The 14599-nt window shown below is 28.7% G+C and overlaps 1 long non-coding RNA gene across 1 annotated transcript; it reads left to right on the plus strand.

Moving 5' to 3' along the window:
- The first annotated feature begins 11769 nt into the window (after nt 1-11769).
- On the plus strand, nt 11770-13531 carry LOC139905054 (uncharacterized). Its single transcript, XR_011779523.1, has 3 exons — nt 11770-12458; nt 12513-12652; nt 12715-13531. It is a non-coding gene; the product is annotated as an uncharacterized lncRNA (long non-coding RNA).
- Nucleotides 13532-14599: the final 1068 nt, after the last annotated feature.

Genomic DNA, 14599 nt, shown 5'->3' on the forward strand with positions numbered 1-14599 from the left:
GACATGAATTACTTAATAACTAATTATATACCCATCATGTATTCAAAAGGTTGCAAATTTACAAATTAATGGCTGAACAGGTTCAAACCAGGTAATATCCTATTAAGAATTAACATAATCCTTCTTGTATATACCTAGTTCCTAGGATTTTGTGGATATTTTTCTTGATCCATCAAATTTTGCTAACATTTTATAGCCACAAATTTCTTAAACTTAACTATAAATAGATTATACTATGGATTTTTTACGTAAAAATGATTTAAAAAAGGGTGTCTCCATTATTAAATATTCAAATAACGTTGTCCTAGACATCTTTAGAGTGACAAAATGTTGTTTAAATTCTATTGAATACAGATGACCAAAATATCACCACTTGTCAATTTATGGCATTAAAACTTAAAAATAGAGGTGAAAGCATTAAAAACTGCTCATATAAAGGATGAAAGGAACTGCTTTGGCAGTATAAGATGGTCCTTTTTTTCATTTTGGTACCCATTATTATACCAGGTGTGTTCAAAAATAAGGTGACTCTATATTTTTTCAGATAAAAATGTTTATTTATTCATCAATATTTATCCACGAAGGACTTTTCATAAGCACTTGAGCTTTTCCAGGGATGTTGTCTTTATCTCCTCAATTGTTGCATATCTCCAACCATCCATAGGTCTCTTCAGTTTTGGGAACAATAAAAAGTCATATAGGGTCAAATTTGGTAAATTGGTGGTTGAGACATGATTGTGGGTATGTTATTGGCCAAAATGCGACGATTCTTTTTGTCAAAAAAAACAGTTTCGGAAAAAACTTCACTGACACTCGTCTCATGCTCAAAACGTCCAAAAAAAATTATGGCACGAGCCAACCGATATGTCAATTTTCTCAGCAACTTCTCTGACAGGGATTCCATAATTTTCAAAAACAATTATTCACTGCCATTGTTGCTGGCGTGCTTGGGCGTCCAGAGCGAAGCTTGTCATTGGCATTTTTCCAGCCAACATGGAAGATTTTTTATCACTTGTTAACATTTTCTTACTCATCACATTTACATTGCCACTGTCAACATTTCAAGTATTTTGGAGCACTTAATTTCATTTTTTTGACTAAATTTGATGCAAAATCTTTTATTCATCTTTTCTAAAAAAAAAAAATCTCTGAACACAAAAAATACATTTAGCTGTTATGCCTCTCACAAACAAACTAAATATATGTATAATATAGCTGAAACAGTAAATATATGTTCATAGAGAGTGTACTAGCATAAAAAAATCCAAAAAATTGAGTATACCAATTGTACGTTACCCACGAAATTTTAAAAGTCACCTAATGTTTTGAACACACATCATATATTTATATACACAAAAAATTTCTTTCATTAGGGAGTACTTACATATTAACTCGTTAATATTTTCTTACAAATAAAAAAGTGATCAAAATGAAGAATTAGATGAAAAGTAATCTTTGGATGATTACCCCCCAAAGACCAATAATGTTAATTCATCAACGTTCATAAACCTTTTCCTTCCCCTCTGTCCTCCAGAGTGTACCACACAGTTTGAAACTCATTACAAAAAAAGATTAATATAAATGAGATTATTTCATTTTTTTCTACACTCTTAGAAATTGAATCAATCAAAAATATATCTTCGTCAATCAATTTACAATTCATTTTATTTAAAAAAAAAGAAAAATTCTTAGATTTAGATCTTACTTATAATAATGATATGTTAAGTACATTTAAAGAGGAAATAGCAGTATTGCCATACATAGATATGATTATAGAATTGCAAGTTCTACACATTTACCTATAAAATTTGTCTCATAAAAAAGTACTTACAAGGGTTAGTATACATAATTTGCAAAAAAACAAACACATTACTTTGTCCCTTTATTTTTTACCGAGCTGTGTACATCATAGTTATTTTTAACATTGACCTCAGGCTTTATTTGATATTCTTTCTCGTCTTTTGTACATATTTTGTAGTGTCTATGGTGGTTGACTTATACGGATGTACCTGCCTAAAATAAACGTATGGCCCCTATGAACATATTTTTTGGAAGGAAGGATCAATCATGAAAAATGATCATTATGACTAACATGTTATTATGTAGTTTTTGTAACATGTTTGATACAAATGTATTCACTAAACCTATATTAAGTTAAAAGAAAGTATAAGGTCTAGGTGGTATTGCATCCAATTAATACAAGTAATGTATACATTAAGAATTATTCACCTTGAATTTCATTATCCAACTGTAAATAGATACATAGGTACTAGGTAGTAGTGGGAGAGATAAGAATGTGTGTATGGGAATAGTTTTTTTTCCTTTAGGCCATAGGGTTGCCCAAGTAACTAACTTGCAAGTTCGAGACTTTAAACTTAATTCATATTGCCTGATCTGTATTCCAACCTATCTGGTTTCAAGTTTGAGTCTTTATACTCCAAATCCATTAAATATGGTCTAATTTATTAGGCAAAATGTACAATATCTACTCCGTATCGGTAATGGAGAAAATTATTAGAAATTGTGTTCTGTTATTTTTTTAATGATGCAATCAGTAAATGGTTGTGATTCCTCCTGTTATGAAACCAAGTTGTCTCCGAATCCACATCATTATGAGTTCATGAAAAAACACGAGTACAATCTTTAGTGCAATAGTTCAACAAGTATCAATTTCACTTCAATAAAGACACGATGTATCATATATCTAAAGTCTCTAATCACATTCAATATGCCTCATCTAGTACAAGATAATCTACAAGGAGGACAGTGCAGTTCTTCTTTTTTGCTTTTCATTTCTACGAACTCAGGCCTAAGGTATATATTTCTTTACTAACTTTTGTTTATTTGTCTATTATAATGTTTGATTGAGTGTGTTGAGAAGTGCGTGATTATCACCATTAAATATTAGGTTTCACAAAATTAGAAGATAACCACCCTTATCTTCAACATCATGGTAAAATAGGAATCAATTATATTTTACTAATTTCTAAGGATCAACATCGGGTTTGGACTTTTTTCATTACTCAACATATTTCATTCTTTCACCAAATGACCTATGGAAATCTATTTAAAAGTCATGAATCAAAAGAAGGATTGAATATATTTTATTTTACTCCTTGGTTTTTGCTGAGTCCGGTGTCAGACATTTTTTCGTGGAGGGATATTGCATCTCACTCCCAATTATAACATACCTACTAAAATTATATCACTAAAATTAGTCCACTTTTCTGGGAAACAACTAATCAACTAATTGAATCATCCAATTTAATATGTAGTTACAAAAATTGAGTATATAATTCTTTGTTGCCTCCAAATTGTAATACAAATATTTATTTAAAAGAAATTTGCCTTTATAGTTGCATATGAATTTACGTGGGCCAGCCAGCAAACCAGTCATTATTTGTAAATGAAACTGTTTTATTTTAAAACTATGTTCAGTTATACAAACTGATATATTTATATGGTTTATATTTAGTGAATTACTACATTTTTTGAAATATAGGACTGATTACTTGCTATTCAGGTGCACTCTTGTTTTTTCTCTAGAATTCATTGTTCAGTAGTATAAAGTCCTATTATATCATGTCAAAATCCAAGACAAATATTAAATCTTTGACGAATACAGTACCATGTAATCATTCTAACAGTTCGAGTAGGACTTGAGTCTTTTGCTTGCTTTAAACATCAATATAGGTATATATTTTCAAATTATGCAATTAGTCAAAATTATATTTAATGAATTACAACGTTTTGTTAAATACATACATTTTCTTCTAACACATTGTGTGATCTATGCCAAATGAATTAGTTTTCTTTTAAAGTACAAAATGTAACAAACAGTTTTTTTATCTTTTTAAAAGTATAATAAACATACAATTATAATAATATAATTTTTAATTATAGTTTAAATATAAACTAATATGAATGCTAATATGATTTCTTTTCTTATTAGTATTTATCAAGCTTTTACTTTTTTGTACATTGCAACGTTTCCTCTTAAAAACAGCAGAAAAAAACAGAAATTCTGTTTGTAGCTATAGACAATTCTTCTCAAGTATGGAATTATCAATTTTCATTTGTATGTTTAGTCAAGAGAGGGAGAATCACTCATAATCGTCAGCATTTTACGCGTAAAGATTACTTACACAAGCAAAAAAACATTCAAATCGTTAACTTTCTCAAAGACTGAGCTGTGTTCATCTCAAAGCAAATTTAGAAAACACTCATTTCGTTGTCTTACTCCTAATATTTGTTTTCTATTATTATTTAATTAAAACTAATTAAGGTTTGATTATAACCGACGCACATTCATAAATATAAGTACAATCATTTTAAAAAATCTAAATCTTTCCTTTAGACAATATGTAAATAAGAATATTTATCAAGATTTTAAAAAACTTAAACTATGTATGGATAAGGTCATAATGCTTATTAATTATAATTCTGGTGGGAAATTTAGGATATAAGTTAATGCATCAGAATTGAATAGACATTTTGTTCACATTATTATAGGAAGATATATTATGTGTTTAACAGATTATTGAAAAATTAGTCAAAGATCAAAAATGGCCTGCTAAATATTACAGATTTTTTCTAGGATTAAGCGAAAGAGATACTAACTTGACACATATGTTTGGCAAAAATAATCTACCAGTAGATATTTTTTATGGATTTAATTTGGACAAAATTAAGTTTCGTCGCCTGGAAATAGTGGGGGAAAAACAAAAATAGAAAATCTTCAGCAGAAATACTCATTAGCTGAATGGATAGAAATAAATAAAGAAAATATATTATTTGAGAGCAAAATATCCAAGGCCCATCGTAAACTCAGAACAGGTCAATAAATAGATAATAACAGTGCATCAAAGAGGAATTAAAAACTCTATTAGAAAAATTGAAGGTAAAAATTTATTAATTCAGATTTTTTTTAAATTATCAAGCGATGCAAAATATATGATAAGTCTAAGAAAAGGAAATCATCAAATATATGGTATGAAAAGATAAAATCCCCAGGTAAAACAATTTATCACATAAACTTAACTATCATTTAATGACTAATTGGTTAGCTAGGTTTGAATATACTATGTATATAACGACAGATAAATTTGACAGTCCGACTTCTTAATATCAATGAAAAAAATCAAGATTGAAAACATAAAAACAAGTCCCTACCACCCTGAAGGCAATGGTCTTATTAAAAGAGAACATAGAACTTTAAAGGAAGCAATTTGTTGCAAAATATTAAAATTAAGTGTTAATCGGGTAAAAAAATTGCCTTGCATATTATTGGACTTAAGGACAACCATAAAATCTGTAGAAAAGTCTTTATGGTTTAATAGTATTCAGGGAAGAAATTCGGTTATCTGGGACAGTTCTGTCTTATAATAAAATAATTAAACCAAAAATTAATACGCAACACAATAATAAAATGGATCATTCATTATTTTATTCAATTTACAAAAAACTTCAAGAAACAACTTAAGTATATGATTTAAACCCACAAATTCGTCCTTCATGAAATCCATTATAGTGGTCCATTCAAAGTAATAAGAAAATTATGAAAAATTTTTTTGTAGAAATCAATGGGAAACCAAAGTCAATTTGAGTCTCTAAAACCAAAATTAGTCGAAGGGGGGAAGTATGTGGTTCTTTTAATCTTTATTAAATATTATTATTTATTTCATTATATTCTAAAGATTACTTATTCTATCTGTTCCTGGTAATTTTTATTATTAATTTATCCGTGTACTAATGAAAATAAAGAAGTTGTTTTGTTTTACAAGATTGAAGAAGTCATTTATTTTATCTTTATTCAAAAGTGAAATATTGGTAGAGTGTCTCGAAGAGATATACTACAATAGAAATAGGATAACTTGGTTTCTCAAATATTTATAATCTAAGGGCTTATTCTATTTCTGCTTGAAAGAAAAATATAGTCGTGTATTTAAATCTGTTCTTATTGCTCGAATATATTGATAAAAGTTGGATTTATGAATCTTCAAATATGTAGGTGAGTCAGTTTTTCTTGGGCTTTATTTGTGGCATTCATTCAAATTAAAAATACATCATAGCGTGACTTTATCATAAATGAAATTAGTAGACAGGCATAAAAAATAAAACAAAAGCTTTTAAATTACGGCATAATAAAAATCGTTACACAAATAGTTCATAAAATAATCTTAAATTAAATGCTAATAAATACTTTATTAATTTTTAGCTGGATACCAATCCCTTGATATTGCCAGCCAATTGTGCTTCTTATAACATCAAGAAAATGTAAAATGAATATTGCAACGTGAAAGAGAAGCCAATATCTGTGAATACTCAATTTGTATGATCAAAGAACATTTGTTCGTTACCCAAGCCTCAGATATTTAAAAATTTTGATTCATAAAATCTATCAATTTCTCATTCTTTTATTGTGATTTTTTGATTTTTTACTAAATATAGGCCCACTTGCACCAACTCAACTTATCCTTAAACCCTGCTTAAATAAAAAACAGCTTAAATGTATATACGTCATATTTCCCAAGTTTAAACTTAAGTTGAGTAGGTGCAAGGGGGGCAATGTATAGTTTGTGGTGAGTCCAATGGATTAATTAAAATCATTCCTAGATTAAAATGTGCAATAATTCCCGTCAAAGAATACAAAAATTATCCAAACTCATTTTATTTATTTAATTCGACCATCAGAAATAGTCAAAGAATATAGTGGTAGACTTATAGTTAGTATTTATAAAAAATATAAAATATCATTGTTAGAAAAAGTATAAGGTGATTATTGAAATTTTTGAAATAACATAAATATGCAACAACAAATCAATCAATCAAAAATAAATATAATCTCTATATATTACAGTTTCTGTGTTTGTCTCTTATGGGCACTCACAAGGTTGGGCCTAAGATGCTGAAACTTTGCAAGGGTGCCAACAGAAACTGGTCAAGATAAAACAAGGGTATCGATATTGGATATTGTTTTGTTTTTTTTGTTTTTTTTGGAGCTCCAGGAGACTAGAAAAAAATTAAAAAGTTATTGGTGTCTCAAAAAACAACAATTAAAAATAGACGCTTTCTAAATGTATACATGATCAAAAAAGTAATGTGCAAAAAAAAATCATCAGTGAAAATTGCAGTTCCATTTTTTTTATTCATGTGCAAAAAAAAGGATTCATAAAAAAAAATTGTAGAAATTTGTATGGAAAATGATTCCCTTATAAATTTGACATATACATAAAAAAGATGTTTAACTGAAATATCTATCATTTTCTGAATAATGTTTTAATATTTTTTCATTTTTCCCTTTTATTCATCAAACGTCAATTTTCGATTTTTAAAAAGAAATACCATAAACCGATGCACTTTGGACATAAATTTAACATGCCTTTACAATCTCGTACGGTATTTTCAATTTACGCAACACCTTATTATATAACTATTGCAATATTTCCAAAAATATTTATAACTATTTTCAAACGCTATGTTACCACTTTGCATGTGGCTTGCCCAGTTTCCTTGTAAATTTTGTTCCGAGGTGATTGAATATGGACCATAAGATCATCCTTGCTTGTTTTGGAAACTTTATTGGTTTCCTTTCAAATATTCCTTATTTGAAACATCTAGGAGCTTAAGATGGGGTGATGAGGGTGGCCAATTTAAATTTATTTTACAAAGTTTTTTTGAGTAACCCCTTTGATTCTATTGGAAGAAAAAATCTGTTTTGAGATGTTTAAAAAGACTTATGGCCGTACACTTATCTTTAAATTCCCTGAACAAACCTCCAAGTTGATTTTCACACCGTATGGAATCAGATGTTTGGGAAGCATCTGGACTTTATTTCTTAATATCTCAGCTTCCATATAGCTTATCTAGTTCATTGAGAAGGAGGGTAAACTGAACTAATATTTTTATATAGAAACAACAAATCTTTGTTCTGATGTGAACTGAGATATTAATCTTTAGGTCAGTAGTGATATTTTTCATTAAAAATTAAAAAGCAATATATAACAGAAAACATAGTAATCAATTTTTTTTTTAAATACAAACACAATAATGGGTGTAATACGTAGGCTACTATATATATTTCTGGCCTAATAATGAAAAAGAAAATATTTATCATCAGAAATGGTTTTATTGCTTATTTTCAAAGTATTCTCCAGCATGATTTATACACTTTTGAGCTAAAACCAATCGTCCAAACTCTTTTTCTACTCCGATAGAGACACCTCCAGAACAAGGATTTTTAAACGCTTCAACAGCATCTTCTGGCGGCGAAAATCGTTGACTTCGTATTTTTTTTTCTTTATGTGCAGGAATAAAAAGAAGTCATTGGGTACCAATTCAGCAATTGTCGAATTGTGCGATCCAACGAGAACAAACCTTTTTTTTAGGGCCAGGTGTACATGCAATATCGAATGTATACTAGTGAAAGAAATGTCCAAGGATGCCTCTATCTCACAGTATGTCACATGACGATTTGCATTATCACTTAGTGCACAGCATCAATGTTTTCTGGCACAGCGGCCGTTTTTGGACTGCCATAACAGAGTTCGTCTTTAAGCGAGCGTCGGCCATGATTGAATTCATCAAACCAATTTTTCACAGAGCTATAGTATGGTGCTTAATCGCCTTACAAGGATTTAAGTTCATCAATGCACTCTTGTCGTGATAATCCACGTCGAAAATTGTGAAAAATGATTGCACGAAAAAGTTTACGACTTAATTCCATTTTTGTATCAATTAATTTTTTCAAGTCAAAAACATTCTGAGTACGATTATGCTACAAAAATGTCAAACTTACCAAAGGAAATGTCAAATTGCACCTGGCAACACTTAGTGTACCCTAGGCCAGAAATATATGTAGGAACCTAACTAAATAAATGATTTGTAAAATACACAGTCTTTCAGGTATTAATTAATAGGTTACCATGAATAATAAAGAACCCTTGAAAGCTAGTAACACACAAAGTCATTATCACAGATAAGATTTCGTTTCATGAAGTTAGGAATAAAACTGTTAAGGATGTAATCACATTAGTTGGCTTTAATCTTGTAAAATGAGGTGAATATGTTCTGATTTTTAGAAGATATTTATTTTACTGAATAGTTATATAGTTATTAGTTTGAGTTAGATGATACTCATGTCAAACCAATCTTCTTTATTATCTACCTATTAACGTGGTATTACAAGTTCAAGTAATTTATATATATATATATCCAGATTGGATATTTTTTTTTTTTGGTTTTTGTTTTTTACAAAGAAATCAAATCAATTTAAGTATTACTTTTAGGGGAGACGAAGAAGAGTTACAAAACTTTTTGTACGTTTTTTACTCAATTTCTAAAAGCTGGGTCGACTTTTTAGATTTGTCAAATTTTAACACAAAATACCATATGTATTCTATAATTTGAATTTAATTTAAGATGTAGTATTTATATTGTTTCAAGAAATTGTATTTGAATGCGACCTGTTAAGTATTTTAATTGTTTTTGCAACCTGGGACGATTATAACAGCTTCAAAAAATTATACCTGAATTAATAGTTAAGTAAATAACACTAAATAGTGCTTTTTGGGTAATATGTGAAAATCAGTTTTATACAATATCTTTAAAAAAAATTAAAAAAGAGGATTGATTTTTTTCTGCATTTACACTTCATTAAATTATACAGTTCTGCTGTAAATGAAGAATAAATAATACGGGGACAATTTCAATTTTTGTTAATTCTGACTCCTTTGTCCCAAATTTTTACTATTTCAAATTTCTCCCCGGTGAGTGAGTGTTGAATTATGATTAAATTATACCAACTATTAGCAAAATAATCTATAATAAAAATGGTGTTTAATTTTCATCACAAACAATGAAGTACTAAATGAATTATTAAGAAATTACTACTCCTCAAAATTGAAGAAAAATAGTCATTTTTTTTTTCGATAATCTGCATTGTATTATAATGTTCTAATGTAAGTTTTGTTTTTGCATCTTCTTTGATATAATAAGGAAAATAAGGGCTTTTTGAAACTTTCCCCAGTCTATCCTAATTTTTGTATTAAAAATCTTATTTGATTGCCAATCAATGCGATCATATATATATAGACAAAAAATTACAATAGAACGAGTTTCTAATAAATATGTTCGAGTAAATGTAATATGTTATACATATACATAGATATATTTTGCTTTATGAATTATATTCTAATCATGAAAATATCCTAATACGAAATGTAAATTATGAAATATACTCTTTGTAACATGTAATGCCCAATTCCAAAAGGAATAGTTTATCAAATTACTCAGTCGGATATTTAAAATATAGAAATCTATATATTAGGTCTAGTTGTGTTTTTATTCAAATTGATGTAATAGAGCTGAATTTTATCATTTCACATTCATTTTATTGTTTTTTATGTAAAAAAAGATAGACCTAATGCCATCATGTTTATAAATCGTTTATAATTTTTTTAAAGCTGTGTTTAAAAATTTATAAAAATTTGAATTATCTAAAATTTTCTGGTGAAGATGCATTATCAAAAATATAATTAAACATTATAGTTTAAAATTTTTTTCAGACAATTAAGGCTTACAAACATCAAATATGAAGTATTTAATCTAATATCATTAGCATCTAAAATCAATAAAATACAAACATATAACATGAGGAGCAAATTTGCTTTTAAACTAACAACTAGTTCGTTTGTTTTTTTTCTGAAAAGTTTGATTATTTTCTGTAAAGTCCAAAAATCGCTTGATGCTTTTGATGAATGATATCTAATGATATCCCAGGCCCATTCCAAAGCACCCTCAATTGCCCTATGGATCTTGAATTCGGACGTTCCATATCTTGCCACAGCCGAAATTAAAATAGCACAAATATGCTCCACAACCACAGGTTCTCCTACAGTTATATTCTTTGCTGGGTAGCTCTTAACATTTAATAAAGCATTCTCCATCGACCTAACTTTAGGAGTACTTTCTATATTTCTTAATGACACACCGTCTATATGAGAACCCTATCAATCCTCTCATTAAGCAAAGCATGTGATATCCATAGGTCAAAAGTATTTAATACTACCTTTGACATTCACTAATAGTTGATAGGGGGGTTGAAAAGAAGCTTAAAAATGAAATAACTGGATTTTTTGCTCATTTGGTTCCCGTCTTTCTTTCCAAGTTAATTGGCATTTAGAACATTGCAATAAATGTTAAAATGGATGAAAAAAGTAATAATATTTTGTTGTTACTAACATGTTATTTTGAGACTATGCAAAAAGAGAAGAAGTATTTTATGTGATAATACCTAAATACAAAGGTACAAAGGTAAAATACCCAAATATTTTTATTAGGTCTGTCTCAGGTCGAGCTTCATTGATACAGTTTTCTTAGGAAAAGGAGAATACTGATTTTGAGTAACAGTAGTTTTATAACGGGAATAAAAAGTCTCCATTATTGTAACCACATATAATGTATAGAAAATATTTTTCTTCATATAGTACATGGATATGTATTTATGTGGCCCATCGACACAAAAGAAAACTAGGATTTGTTTAATAAATTTATTTATTAATTGACGAATTATCGTCTATTTCTATCACTAAATTTTCCTATTTAACCCTTTGGTTGGGTTGCAAATTAACGGAGCAAAAATAGATTGTCAGAATAAAAATTATGAACTCACAGATTGTAATTGAATGGTGTGATATCATCCTTAATTTACGTCCCTGAAATGTAATGAAGTTTCTACACTTTAGCAAAACATTCTTGGGTATCCTAAGTCATGCCTAAGGGTGATAATTTTGGTAAGAATAGAAAAGCGTGCGAGCAGAAGAGAAGAAATACTTATGGCATCATTGATTAAATAATATACATCTTCTTCTATCAATCAAGAACGTCATCATTCCCGCCTTTATTATTCAATATTAATATAATATTAGATGGTGATAGTCGATAGAGAACTGAATAAAATGCATAAAATAACGTTGCCTTCTGTCTGGATTTCTGAAAATGGAGGCCCAGGAATTTGGGAATTACTTACCAGATGAGAAACAGATGGTTTGTCGGATTTGTCGAAATAAATGTGCCTTTGGTCTCCTATCTAGAATTACACGCCACTCATTATTCTCATCTCATATCAAGAGAATGGATCTTCATTTAAAAAATCAAGTTAATGATGAATACATCAAGTCAGACTTTAACTCTGATCTCACAAAGATGCTTATTGCATGTAATATAACCTTATCAATTGCTAATCATCTATGTTCAAAAAATTTATGGAGAAATACACGAATAAACCTATCCCTTCCCGAGGAGCCATCATTAAATTAATGGAGGATGTTGGTACTGATGTCATTTATAGAAATACATATAAAAAAGTTTGAGTCGTCCACACCAAATGATGATCAAGTTATCAGTAAAAAGTATTTACGAATATCGAAATGGAACTCTGAATTTTGTACTATCTCACAGTAAGTATTCAATTTTTTTTTTAAGTCTAACCCTAAAATATGATTCTATTTTAGCTAAACATATCAAGAATGATGATACACAACTCATTAAATAGTAAAAAAAACTGCTTAAATGGTCACAACAAGGGGGGTAGTAGCTTTGGATGGTTCGCAACTAGTTTGTCTGAGACTAATTTCTTCACTTAAAGACTTTGGTATGATCATTAGGTTTTCCAATATTACATAGTCAATAAATATTACTTTTTTATCACTTAAGGCTTAGCTATGGTTGATAGGCTCCAAGAAATGGTGTTCAGAAAACTCCTAAAAGGCAAAAACAACTGCTTAAATGGTCACAACAACGGGGGTAGTTGCATTGGCTGTAGCATTATAATTACCAATTGTGTATATATATTGTTATATAAGCATAAATAGCGGAGAAAAAAATCTTCTTTGATGCTCTTAATAAGGAGTAATATCGCCTGACATTACTACATAATGAGCTTTTGCTCTAAATCTTTACGATGTCATGTTAGAAAACTACCATAAGTCAAGAATGGTTGCCTGAATTGTCTTATCAGTTAAATTTGACTGCATGGATTAACTTTTCTTTTTTTAGATAAATATGAAATAAATGAAAGTGGGATTCTAAAGGTGTTCTTACTAAGATTGGGAGAAGATATGGATTGAAATCTAACATTATTTTATGATTTACTTTATTATTAATAATTATTAAAATTTCATTGGTAGAAATATATCTATCCTGTGCACAATTGTATATGCAACTTACACATAAGGAAAAAGGTGATCTTTTTGATTAAACTCCACGTCTGGCTTGTATTTTGCAACCTCAAGTTATGACATATTGAACTGAATTCCGATGTTAGAACAAGAAGATATTATTTGGATCAATCTATTATTTCAATATTCTGTTTTTATAATTTATTGTTATTATTAGTTATATGATTATAATTGTTTAATTTTGTATATTTAACTTAAATGTATGATGGTTTATTTTTTAGTATGTAGATTATATTTAATTTAAGCCTTCTATTTTAAATTTGGAACTTCAAATATATTTCGAAATACTCTTATTTTGTCGTTTTATTAGTTATTTTTCTGAGAATATGGTTCACAATAAATTACTATTTCATGGAGTGTGACGTTTCCAAATCTACTGTAACGGATAAAAATCGTCTAAGTCAATTATACGTAGTATATCTTTATTAAACATTTTGTTAATAAATACTTTCGTTACACCCTCAAAAATCATAATAAAGCAGGCAACTGATAAATACTGATGTGATTATCAGTGATAATCACATCAGTATTTTAAATAATGATACCATGTGTCTTTCTCCCCCCCCCCTGTCTCCTCGCACGCGTTTTTCTCTACAATATTATCAACTATAGTCATGCCATAAATTTGGATAATAATTCTATAAATGACTTAAAAATGTATATGAAACATTTGTCTGTCGCTTAGAAAGTACTTAATTTGAATTGTAGGGCTTATAATTATTTTTTTCAAAGAAACGACGATAAAAACGACCATTTAATTATTATAGGTTATAAATAAACGGGAAAATACTCAGAAAATCCACACATTCAATGTATATAAACAATCTTTTAACTGAATTGGCAAATTTCCAAAATACGTTCAATTATGCTTAATTTTAGCATGTCTTTTATAATATTAGAAATTTTGTAATACCGCCAATTATCTCATTTTAATTTTTGATTGAATATATATGCTATATGTAATCTGTGATTTTTTGTAAACTTAACTCGCATAGGCATATTATGCGAGTATACTGTTCATATGCCCACATTCATATTAATCCAAAACTTGTAATAGATAATAATTTAAGGAATCAACGTTCAGAATACAAGTATTGGAGTAGAAGCAGGAAAATCGACAAGTGAAAACAAAAATTCATAATAAATTTGTATGTCCGTAAGGTAACGTAATAGACAATATTGACTTGATCCATAATACCTTTGGGTCCCTATTAGCCACCTGATTTAAAATTTAATGGGTAAATAATAACCATAGACATAGCCCTAAGGATTTGTAAAATATCACAAACGCCGAAATGGCGTATAACTACCTAACAAGATCATTTATCAAGGTATGGCGACTTTAAACCATACTATATACA

This window comes from Lepeophtheirus salmonis, chromosome 4 (assembly GCF_016086655.4).
Source record: "Lepeophtheirus salmonis chromosome 4, UVic_Lsal_1.4, whole genome shotgun sequence".
Taxonomy (NCBI): Eukaryota; Metazoa; Arthropoda; class Copepoda; order Siphonostomatoida; family Caligidae; genus Lepeophtheirus; species Lepeophtheirus salmonis.